This window comes from Neofelis nebulosa, chromosome X (genome assembly GCF_028018385.1).
Source record: "Neofelis nebulosa isolate mNeoNeb1 chromosome X, mNeoNeb1.pri, whole genome shotgun sequence".
Lineage (NCBI taxonomy): Eukaryota > Metazoa > Chordata > Mammalia > Carnivora > Felidae > Neofelis > Neofelis nebulosa.
The window spans coordinates 32656496-32668949 of NC_080800.1; the positions used below are offsets into that span (position 1 = coordinate 32656496).

Here is a 12454-nt window from a genome sequence, read left to right on the forward strand (position 1 = left end):
TTTAGATTTTCTCTGATTCTTTCTTGTCTGCCTCTATTTCATGGCTTTATTTATTTATTTTTATTTTTTTTCAATATATGAAATTTATTGTCAAATTGGTTTCCATACAACACCCAGTGCTCATCCCAAAAGGTGCCCTCCTCCATACCCATCACCCACCCTCCGCTCCCTCCCACCCCTCATGGCTTTATTTAGTGATAACTTGGGTTCTTTTCTCTTTATTCTTTGCACTTTTATGACTGGTTTTTGATTTGTGGCTGCTATTAGGTTTATATATAATATCTTCTGCATATAGCAGTCTGTATTAAGTTGATGGTTGCTTAACTTTAAACCCATTCTTGACTCCTTTCCCCCACCCTCGTCTTAGGTATATGGTGTCATATTTTACATCCTTTTATTTTATGGATCCCTTGACTGATTTTTTTCAGAAATATTTATTTTCACTGCTTTTGTGGTTTTTTACTTACATACTCTCATGTGTGATCTTCCTTTCCACTCAAAGAGTCCCCCTTAATATCTCTTTAGGGCTGGCTTAGTGGTCATGAACTCCTTTAGTTTTCATTTGCCTTGGAAACTTTTTATCTGTCCTCCTCTTCTGAATGGCAGCCTTGTTGGATAGAGAATTCTTGGCTGAAGACTTTACCTTTCAGCACTTTGAAGACATCATGCCACTCCCTTCTGGCTTGCCAAGTTTCTGCTGAAAAATCTGATAATCTTATCATTTTTCCCTTGTAGGCGACATTTTTCTTTCTTAGTGCTTTGAGATTCTCCTTTTATGTTAATCTCTGACATTTTATGTGCCATGGTGAGGACCTCCTCATGGTCATCTCGTTTGGAACACTTGCGCTTCTTTTACTTGAATGTCTCTTTCCTTCCCCGGGTTAGGGAAGTTTTAAGCTATTACTTTCTTCAGATAAGTTTTGTACACCATTCTCTTCATTCTTCTTCTGGTACCCCTACAGTGGGATTGTTTGTTTGCTTAATAGTGTCCAAGAGATCTCTCAATCCTCATTTTTAAAATTCTTTTCTCTTTTTGCTGTTCAGCTTGTATGCTTTCCGTTACCTTATCTGCTTCTAGAGTGCTGATCCATTCTTCTGCATCCTTTAATCTACTTTTGATTCCCTGTAGTGTGTTTTGTTTCTTTCAGTTGTTACGTCATTCGACTTTATTGGTTCTTTTTAATATTTTCTCTTTATTGAAGGTCTGAGTTCTTCCATTCTTTTTCCAGCTTGGTGAGTATCTTTACGATCATTACTTTAAATTCTTTGTCAGGGATATTGCTTATCTTTGTTTCATTTAGTTTTTTTCTGAGTTTTCTTTTTGTTCTTTTTTTTTTTTTGCAGCATATTCCTCTGTCTCTCTGTTTTGCTTGATTTTCTGGGTTTTATTTCTATGGGTTATGTGGAACAGCTACTTCTCCTAAAGTTGAGGGAGTGGTCTTGTATATGGTGTCCCCCATGCAGACTGTGTGTGATTGGCGACTTTTGCTGGCTAGCTGGAGCTTTGGCTGTGTATGCTAATTACTCTTTTAAACCTTGTCTTTTTACAGAGAGAATAAGGAAAAATAATAATAAAAGAAAAAAGAAAATAATAAAAGATGAGGAAGGAGAATGAGGAAAAAAACAAAAGAAAAATGAAAAAAATAAAAGCACAATAAGACAAATTTTTAAAAGTAAAAGAAATAAAAGTAAAAGCTAAAACATACACACACGCACACACACACACGCGCACACACACACACACACACACACACTCACAGCTTGTTTTATATGCCCTAACATCACAGGGCAGCTGGCGTGGGCTTGTGGATCCTGGGCTCACTGAGGTCACAAGCTCACTGTGAGCCAGACCCTGCTCTGGTCTGAGCTTTTGAGGAGGAGGGGGAGAGAACATTCCTTCCCTTCTTCAGCCCTTTTAAACCATGGCTTTTTTTTTCTGTGTCCCAGCATGTCTAGGGCAGGTGTGGGCTTATAAACCCTGGGCTCACTGAAGTTGCAAGGTCATTGAGACAACTGGCTCAGCCCTTTATGGCGTCCAGACTCTGCTCCCGTCTAGGCTGGGAGGGAAGGTGGGGTGGGAATGTAAACTGTGTGGTTCTCCAATCCCTCTGACCTGGAGAGCTTTACCATAGCTCCTCTGCCACTTGGCAGAGTTGTAGAATTGTCTATTTTATATGCTAGTTGTCCCTTTAAACTGAAGGTTTTTTTCTGTACCCAAGGACAAAGGGATCTGTTCCTGGTCCCTCAGTACTATTCCCATTGCTATTCACAGTGTGTTGGGGGTGGGGGTTCCCTTTGTTACCATTTCTTCATCTTTCTTATTATTCTCTTGCCATTCTCTCTGTCTTTGGTTATTCAGTATCTTTTCAGTCAGCCCTCACTTCTTCTTCAGGAGGAATTTTGTTAATAGGTGTAACTTGGTGTGTTCTGTGGAGAAGGTGAGTTTCAGGGTCTTCCTACATTGCCATCTTGAACCGGAACCCCCACTCTGCCTTCTTGATTCAGCTTTCATACTGAAAACAAGTGTTATTTTCATGGTCTATTTTGCACCAATTTTTTGTCTTGTTTGTGGGTTTTTTGGTGATTTAGCTGGTTAAAGTGGCCCCCAAATGTAGTGCTGAAGGACTATCTAGTGTTCCTAAGTGCAAGAAGGCTGTGATGTGCCTTACAGAGAATACATGTGTTATATAAGCTTCATCAGGAATTAGTTACAGTGCTATTAACTGTGAGTACAATGTTAGTGAATCAATGGCATATGTTAAAATAAGTTATGTTTAAACAGTTATACACAGAAAACAAGGTTTTGTATTGTCTCCTTGACAAAAAATATTGCGGCCAAAGAGACTTGCAGCAATTTAACCTTGTATATCCTCTAGGAGCGATGGCTTAATGTCCACTAATTTAGTGTTTACAGAGACTTTGTAGAATACAACTACTGCAAAGGACAAGAAATCAACTGTATTTAGCTGAATAACCTTCATTTGCTCAGTGTCTTCATTTCTGAGTAGTAAACTTGGGATTATAGTTTTGTTTCAGGTTTTTTTCTTCCTCTTGGGTCTAATTTTTCCTCACTTTTTACTGAAGTGAAACATACATACAGAAAGGTACACAAACATATGTGCAGGGGCGCATGGGTGGCTGAGTCGGTTAAGCGTCCGACTTCGGCTCAGATCATGATCTCACGGTTCGTGAGTTTGAGCCCCGTGTTGGGCTCTGTGCTGGCAGCTCAGAGCCTGAAGCCTGCTTCGGATTCTGTCTCCTCTCTCTGCCCCTGTTCCTCTCATATTTATTCATTCATTCATTCATTCATTCATTCCTTCATTCCTTCATCCTCTCTCTCAAAAATGAATAAACATTAAAAAAACAAACGTGCAAAGCTCAGTACGTATTTCACAAAATAGATATACTCGTGCAACCATTAAGCAGATCTCAAACTGGAACATTTCCAACACCCCAGAAGCCCATGTCTTATTTCACTTCCCACTCACTCACCTGGGGATGGGTAAGGTGGGCGTGCCCGTGAGCTCAGCAGGCCTCTCCATCATTTCATGACATCTGTGTCCTCCCCATGAGCCCGGGGTGGGCAGCAGGAAGGCTCAGCATAGCTGGTGGCCTAGGATGGGTGCAATGAGTAATCATATTGCAGGTCCCCTTCCCGGGAAACAGACTCTGAGATGGCGAATTCTCACCAGAACTTTATTAGGAAGTGATTTTTCAATCAAGCTTGTGTGGGGAGTGAAAGAAACAGCATTGGACAGAGGGAGGAGGTGGGCCGCAGTGCAGTCACAGTACAGACCTTCGCTGCCCCCGCAGAGTACTTCGAAGCTGAGATGGCTCTGCAGAATTGCCCCAAATTGCCCCGGTGAACTGGGCCTTAGTACGTTCACGTAAAACATCACTGGATGTGCACTAACATAAAGAAAGCATGACCTGAAGAAAAAGAGCTTTCTCTGGTCTAGGGAGATTAACTCCTAGAGAGAGCTGGCCGCTGAGGGTGGTCAGCCCGCAGCCTGGCAGCTCTGAGGAGTAAGCGTTTTAGTCTCAAAGGCAAATGTGAGTGGCTCAGCAGAATGCCCACCACAAAGCTTTCTCCTAAAAGCATAGATTAGTTTATCATGTTTTCGAACATCACGTAAATGGAATTATACAGTATTTCCTTTTTTGTGTGTCTGGCTTCATTCACTCATGGCACGTTTGTGGAATTCATCCATGTTGTAGTATGTAGCAATAGTTTTTTCGTTCTCATTGATTATGAAGATGCGACAAGTTAGTTTCTTGGAGGGGGATAGATTTCACATGTTTATTCCTTTAAAACCTCTATTTTTCTTTATAGAATTTTTTAAAACATTTGTAAAGTTTTGAAATAAAAAGGATATATATGCTTACGCTGTACAACACGATGTTTTGATATACATGTACATAGTGAAATGATTATTACAGTCAAGCTAATGAACATATCCATCTCCTCACAGTTCCTGTGTGTTTGTGCGTGTGTGTGCGTGCACCTGTGCGTGTGCGCGTGTGTGTGCGTGTGTCTGTGTGTGTGTGGTGGGAGCACCTAATATCTACTCTCTGTCAGAACATCTTCAGTATGTAAAAGAATATTTTTTTTTTAATGTTTTTTATTTATTTATTTTTGGGACAGAGAGAGACAGAGCATGAACGGGGGAGGGGCAGAGAGAGAGAGGGAGACACGGAATCGGAAACAGGCTCCAGGCTCCGAGCCATCAGCCCAGAGCCTGACGCGGGGCTCGAACTCACGGACCGCGAGATCGTGACCTGGCTGAAGTCGGACGCTTAACCGACTGCGCCACCCAGGCGCCCCTGTAAAAGAATATTTTTAACTATAGTCCCCCATGCTGTGCATTAGATTCTAGACTTATTCATCCTACATAAGTGCAACTTTGTAACCTTTGACCAACGTCTCCCCGTGTCCCCCACCTCCCCACCCCTGGCAACCGCAGTTCTACTCTCTGCTTCTATGTATTTGACTTTTTGAGATTCCACACATAAGTGACATCATGCATTATTTTTCTTTCTGTGCCTGAATTATTTCACTTAACATATGTCCCTCAGATTCATCCGTGTTGATGCAAATAACAGGATCTCCTTTTTAAAGCTGTGTGAATATATATTTTCACACTCCATAATTTCTTTATCCACTCATATACCAATGAACGTTTATTGATCTTTCATGCTATTATTGATATTTGGATTGTTTCCAATTTGGGAATGTTAAGAATAACATTGTATGTAACTTTTGATGAAGCTATTCATACATTTTTGTTGGGTATATACTTAGGGTTGGAATTGCTAGGTCATAGGATACAGCTTCAGGACATGTTACCACTTCTTCAAGTGGTAGTGTCAGTTTACACCCCCACAAGTAGCATAAAACTATTTTATTTGCTCCAAATCTTTTCCAGTATTTGATATTATCAATCTGTTTTTGTTAACGTGCTAGTCTTTCTTAGGAATGCTGCTGCTGCAAGTGTCCTAAATAAATCCAACATAAGCACAAAGGAGAAGTTGGTGGAAAGGCACTGAGGTATCTCCTATAAGCCTTGGGGATCACTGAATCTAGGAATCACCACCAGAATCTTCTCTTCCTATTGCAACTTTCGTCTATGTTTCTCTATGCCTAGAAGCCTAATTTTCTCTATGTACTAGGTTCTTCCACGTGGTGGGGAGCATGGTTTCCAATATCTTGTAGGCTCAAGCTTTCACCCCCAAAGAAAAGGCTCTCTAATTTGAACAGTCCTTTCCGTTCATTTTTAGGGTACTCAAAAATAACCACTGTATCTTCCAATCTGATTTTGAAACCAATTAATAGACATAGAACTCAGATGACTAAAGCATAAACTTTACATTTGTAGCTAACTACATTTCTAATACTTTACAGTATCCCAAATTAGACAAATTTATGGTGGCAGCAACTATGTTTATCAAACCCCATTTCCTTTTTCTTTTGGCCACATAACTGGACTTTATGGCCTAGCTTCCCATATAATAATGTTGAGCCTTGTTCTGAGTTTTGGCTAATGGAATATGGGGGAAAATGGCATGTGCCATCATCAGGTGTAGTTTAATAACAAGCCCTCTGCACAATCCTTTGGCTTAATCGAGAAGAGGAAAAGATCTGAGATTGTGACATATACACAGTATGGAAGGAGCCTGCGTCTTTGAATGACATGTGGAGAGTATTTCCCCATCACCTTGACCACCAAACTGCAGTGGACTTTGATAAGAACAAAAAATGTGCTTGACAAGCCAGAGAGATTTGGATTGTTTTTTACATTTTTGTATTCTCACTAATGCTCACAGTTCTGTGAGGTGGGAATTGTTTCTTTATGATTTTCCAGCATGAGGAAACTGAAACCTAGATTATAAATTACTTGCCCAAGATGACATGGAAGCTGGATTAGAACCAGATCTGAGTTTCAACTGTACCCTTAGTGACCTGAGCCACCTCTTTCATAAATGGGGTGTAAACAGGGCACTGGGCCATAGACTTCCGTGAGGCCTCTCCCAGCGTAAGTAACGTGAGAGCAGACAGGTACAGACACAGGCAGGGAAAAGCTGCTGTGATTCCATAGAGTAGCGCAGGAACACCACACGCCCCCTGCCCCAGCTTTCTTGGGACTGTCCTAACCTTCAGCAAGGCAGGTCTCTCCTATTCAGCCACATAGAATAGTCTCTCTTTGCTCAGTTTCTACTAGAAAATGAGTGTAAGTTTTTAAAACTCATGAAGGGCTCTAGTGTGAGAATGAAGGATACTTTTCCTCAGAGGGGGCTGCCAAGCCTTTGGCCATGGGTAGGATGAGGGAAGTTTAGGTTATGTGGGCTCTCCTCTCATGTGCTGGCTAGAACATCACCCTTTTGTGTTACTCTTGATTTCAGTACTCTGCTCATGTTTGATAAGTGGCCATTTCTGTGTATGGAGTGGCTTTCCACCCTTCATTTGGGAAGACTGATATTTTATTGTCAGGGTAGAGAAGAGATTTGGATTGCCTTTCCTTGTAGAACTAAAACTAGTTTTCTAGAAAGTTGTTTAGCCCCCTGTTCCCAACCTGTTGTTCCTTGGTCAGTTGAGCTAATAACCATTGCTATTTGTGAATCTTTGTGAATGCTTCTTTTCTTTTCTTTTCTTTTCTTTTCTTTTCTTTTCTTTTCTTTTCTTTTCTTTTGAGAGAGAGCACACGCGAGCGAGTGGGGGAGGGGCAGAGAGAAAGGGAGAGAGAAAATACCAAGCAGTCTCCATGCCCAACATGGAGCCCGATGTGGGGCTCAATCCCATGAAACATGAGATCATGACCTGAGCCAAAATCAAGAGTCAGATGCTTAACTGACAGAGCCACCCACACGCCCCTGTATATGCTTCTTTTCTTTTTCTTTTTTTTTTTTTTAATTTTTTTTTTCAACGTTTTTTATTTATTTTTGGGACAGAGAGAGACAGAGCATGAACGGGGGAGGGGCAGAGAGAGAGGGAGACACAGAATCGGAAACAGGCTCCAGGCTCCGAGCCGTCAGCCCGGAGCCTGACGCGGGGCTCGAGCTCACCGACCGGGAGATCGTGACCTGGCTGAAGTCGGACGCTTCACCGACTGCGCCACCCAGGCGCCCCTGTATATGCTTATTTTCAACAAGAATGTAATTTTGTGAGGTCTCGACAATATTTTCTTCCCTCTTCCCTCTGTAAACTGTTTAGTGCGCATAATAGGTCTCAAATAATTAATTGCCTAGTGCATATACCTACCACTTGGATTATGTAAGCCCACATTTGAAATATGGCTTACAAGTGCCCACTGTCCGTTTTTAGTCTAGGAGTGAGGCATGCGGGTGAAATGGCAAAAAAATTTTGTGGCCTGCTCTCAGCACTTACTAGCTCCCATTACACTCAAGCTCAATTCTTGCAGAAATGAGCTCAAGGAGCAGTGGAGATCATCATTGGTCCTTAATACTCTCCTGACAGTTATCTTGTGATTGAGCACATGCAGTTCAAGTATCCCATCCTGCAGTTGTACTTTCTATTCTGGAAGGACTTCAAATTATTCTTCGGTTACATTTGGCCAGAGATGGTAGCTTTCTTGTGGAAAGTTCTAGATTAGCAATGGCTCCAGTGACCTCCTACTGCTTATCAAATGATCAGTTTCACCCAAAGAGGAGTGTGGAAGAAGCACCACAGGAGAATGGTGAATAGCAAAAAATCTTGGTGGTAGGGGCTGCCCTGCATAAAGGTGCCACATCTTATTTTACACCCTCGAAGGCAGAGATTGGTTTCAAAAATGGCTCAAAGAATAGGATTATCTTCTAAAGAAATAAGTATGCAATATGATTTTTTCCTTTATGATTTTTTAAGAAGAAAAATATTTCTACTTTCTTATAACATGTATTTCTCAAGCTATATAGGACAGTTGTCCTAACCTTTGGGTTGTAGTCCTTGGTAGAGCTTTGTCTGAGGACATATAATGGCTCACAATGGACTGCTATTTTCATTAATACGTAATAGTCTTGTAATTAAGAAAATACAAATCTATTTTAAAATTTGTTGCTGGCAACTGCCCATACACCCAGGCGTACCCTGAGGTCATCTGAAGATAGTTCTTTATGCTCTCTGCCTTAGAGATTTCTCTGTCCCCGGGAATGAGCTCAGTTCATGTATGGCAGATCAGAAGGGCTGGGGAGTATCTAATGCCCATAGCAACTACCCTCATACAAGGAAGAACTGTAGTTGGTACATAAATACTCCAGGTTCTTTGTCATGGGAGGGATAATTCTTAGGCGCATAGTTCATAGTCTCTCTGAGACTCCTCATTAGGATTGAGTCCCAGTTGCCTACAGCAGCAATGTGCTCATGAACTCACTGTATTAGACTTTTGCCCTTCCCCGCCTTACTTCTTTATTCTCCTATTGTTTCTTGGTGTTATCTCAAAAACAAACTACTTGGAATCAAATCTTTGTTTCAGGGGTGTACTTGAGGGAACCCTAAAACAAAACATTATTCTTTACTAGGAAATTTTCCTTATTATGGGCCTTCTTTTGACAACCATTACTCTTTATTCTGTGTGTGTGGGCAGGGGTAGTGGATATGAATCTTGTTTTAGTTTAAGAAGGAATCCCTAGGGGTGTCTGGGTGGCTCAAGCAGTTAAGCATCTGACTTTAGCTCAGGTCATGATCTTGCAGCTTGTGAATTGGAGCCCCGAGTCGGGCTCTGTGCTAACAGCTCAGAGCCTGGAGCCTGTTTCAGATTCTGTGTCTCCCTCTCTCTCTCTGCCCCTCCCCTGCTCATGCTCTGTCTCTCCTGGTCTCTCAAAAATAAATGTTAAAAAAAATTTTTTTTAAAGGAGTCCTTAAACACAGCAAAATCAGGAGTATGGACTCAGAGAAAAGTGACTCTTTTGTCCTCATGAGTATTCTTACACCTGAAACTCTTTTGGACATGAAGTTTAGCAATGTATGGATATCTCTGCTACTAATACTAAGTAAACCTTGCTCCCTCTCTTCCTCTTCCTCATTAATTGGCTGTGCACTTTTTAACAGCCCTCTAACATACAGCCCTCTAATATACATGAGTGCTAGCCAATTAAATTCTCTTTCAGAAGGAGAAATACATATAACCACCTATACCATAAATGCCATGAAGGCAAGGTCGCCATTGTTTCAACAACACCCAGAGCAGGGCATGACACACAGTAGCGGCTCAATAAATACTAGATTTTTAACAAACGAATTATTTAACAAATGAACAAACCAACTGACTAATGAATGAAATCATATGCTCTGGACTTGGTGTTGGTCGGGGCAAAGCAACATCTCTCTCAAAATGTAAACTTCCACATGGCCTGGCACCCAACAGAAATCCACACTGACTTATTTTTCTTCTTCTCCCTGTGTCCCCAGATGGCTGCATCACCCTTGACAGGTAGGTGAACGTGGTTGTAGCACGTGGGGATGTTTCTGGGGCAGAGAAAGCACCCACCTGGAGCTGCAGCCGCACGCAGAACGAGTCTGTGCACACTGATTTTTTTCCCCACATACATTTCCTTGTTTAGTTTTGATCACAGACCAAGTAAACTGTTAGCAGTGCTGGAAACACCTTCAGCGACAGCAGTTTGTATAATTGAACGGCTGGAGAACTTTACTGAGTGGGTTTTCTAAGTAAGAACGCTTCAAAGATAGACCCTAACATGAGTGCAGGATTGAAGCTCATGAATGTGTATAGAGAAAATTAACTAGGCTTCTTGGTTTTTCAAATTATGGAGTGAAGAGTCACCCTTGGAAGCTTAGAAAAGATAGTTTCGTTCAGATTAAAGACAGCAATGCATACTTTACATAGTAGACAGGAAATGTGAAGGACATATTTTCCCAGGACAGTGTGTGGCTTCAAAATATTCATGACTTGAATAAACCATTAGATGAACTCATGGGTAGAAGATTACTGAGACAAGTAAAGGAGGTTTCGGGCATGATCGGGCTTTTAAAGTCAATAAAGAGAGAAAAGTACGAAATAGGGTAAAACATCAATTTGGTGCCATTAATATCATCTGGAATACTGGTTGGATAGTGTGTAGTATGTCATATGTTATGTTGCTATGTCCTGATGAAAGTGATTAATAATGCATACCTTGTTGCAAATGTGATAAAAGGCTATGAAAAGTATGTAGAGAATGAGGTCATTGAGGACATGTATGAAAGTAGCCGTCAGTCTCTGGGCCCACATGCTGGAAATGAGTCACATTATCGGATCATATACCAAATCCTTGGTATTAACTGCCCGCACTCTCTCCAGTAATCACCATCAAACTGTGTCATAGAATTTAAACTTTGGGTCTGGGGTTGTGCAGGAAAATGTCACATGATAACATGTGTTAGGGGAGAGGAAGGGAGGGAGAAAAGGGTGGTGGTAGTGATTGAGGACCCTGAACTATATTGTCTCTGAGGAGAGAATAGATGGGAGAAAAGCTGCATAGAGTCTGAAGTCATGGTTCACATTTTAGCAGTTGGATCCCTTAATTATGTTCACAGATTAGAAACAAATTACACTTTCTGGACTCTTCCATGTTAGGAGACAAGTTTCAAATCATATTTCATTGTTTCCAAATTCAATGCTAACTTTTTTAGTCAATGGGGCCGTATGGAATAAAATTGTTGCTTTGTAAAACTGGGAAATGGTTTAAGTAGCCATGACCTACACGATACATTTGTTGTTTAAGGTAATAACTTGTAAAGTTACATTTTTTAATTTTTTTAATGTTTTTTTTTTTTTTTTTTTTTTTTTATTTGAGAGAGAGGCAGAGACGGACAGCAAGCAGGGGAGGGGCAGAGAGAGAGGGAGACACAGAATCTGAAGCAGGCTCCAGGCTCTGAGCTGCCAGCACAGACCCCGACACAGGGTCCGAACCCACAGACCGTGAGATCATGACCTGAGCTGAAGTCGGCCGCCCAACCGACTGACCACCCAGGTGCCCCATAAAGTTACATTTTTAAGTGGGATGTCAAATCATTGCCTCTCATCAGCTTTTGAAGTCTTAATTGCCAAAGGGAATTGTTTTGAGTAAAGTTAATTTTGGAAGTTAAATTTAAATAATTTTTCATATTGTCAATCAATAATTCCCCCAAAAGCATAACCATATGTTTCTTATACATAAAAATAAAAGTACACACTCTTCTATTTTCTTCAAATGTCTAAGGTAATTTTTGCATACAAGGAAAGATTTATGTATTGTTGTTTTTGTCAGGAGTAGAAAAATATTTTCTCAATGTTAAGTTATCCAACAATGGTGGTATATAAATATTTTAAAAGGCTACCAGGGAAAGTTCTGTAACCTATAAAAAATGGTACAAATACTAGAAACTCATTTCTTATGAGGTGTATAAATGTGCGGGAGAACTAAGCAGATTTTATTCTCAAGTTATATTACTTATTTTAAATAAGATTTATGACCTTAGAACAGTGCTCTATAAGGACCTTAACAATAAATACAAACGTTTAAAGTTGTTTTGGCAATACTTTGTGATGACACTATACCTGCATGAAATAGTATGTTTTGTTCTATCTATATGTGCTGTGGGGGGGGGGGGGGGTAGGAGGAAACAATTATTCCTTGATTATGGTCAATTTCAATTGTGCATAAAAGTAGAATATTACCATAAATTCCCTAGTTCCTGTCTTCCATCTTCAACAATTATTAGTTCATGGCATTATTTCTCCCCTTCCTCCCTTATTATTTTGAAGAAACTATGAGATATCCTATCATTTTACCCACAAATATTTCATTATGTATCTCTAAAACTGAGAACTGTTTGTTAAATCAAATAATACCATGGGACCTTTAAATGTGCATTTAAAAATTTTGTATTTATAACTGGAAAGGCAAACTGATCTGTTTCAAAGATGAAAACTTTGTTGCACTTAGATGGAGCGCCTGGGTGGCTCAGTCTGTTAAATATCGA

General features: G+C 40.6%; 1 protein-coding gene and 1 non-coding gene across 2 annotated transcripts in view; one reads left to right on the plus strand and one right to left on the minus strand.

The window, feature by feature from the left end:
* PRRG1 (proline rich and Gla domain 1) overlaps window positions 1–12454 on the plus strand; it is a 496749-nt gene that overhangs the window by 35753 nt on the left and 448542 nt on the right. The gene's annotated exons all lie outside the window — the stretch shown is intronic.
* On the minus strand, window positions 9888–10013 carry LOC131503336 (small nucleolar RNA SNORA77). The gene has a single exon (XR_009257426.1). It is a non-coding gene; the product is annotated as a small nucleolar RNA SNORA77 (small nucleolar RNA).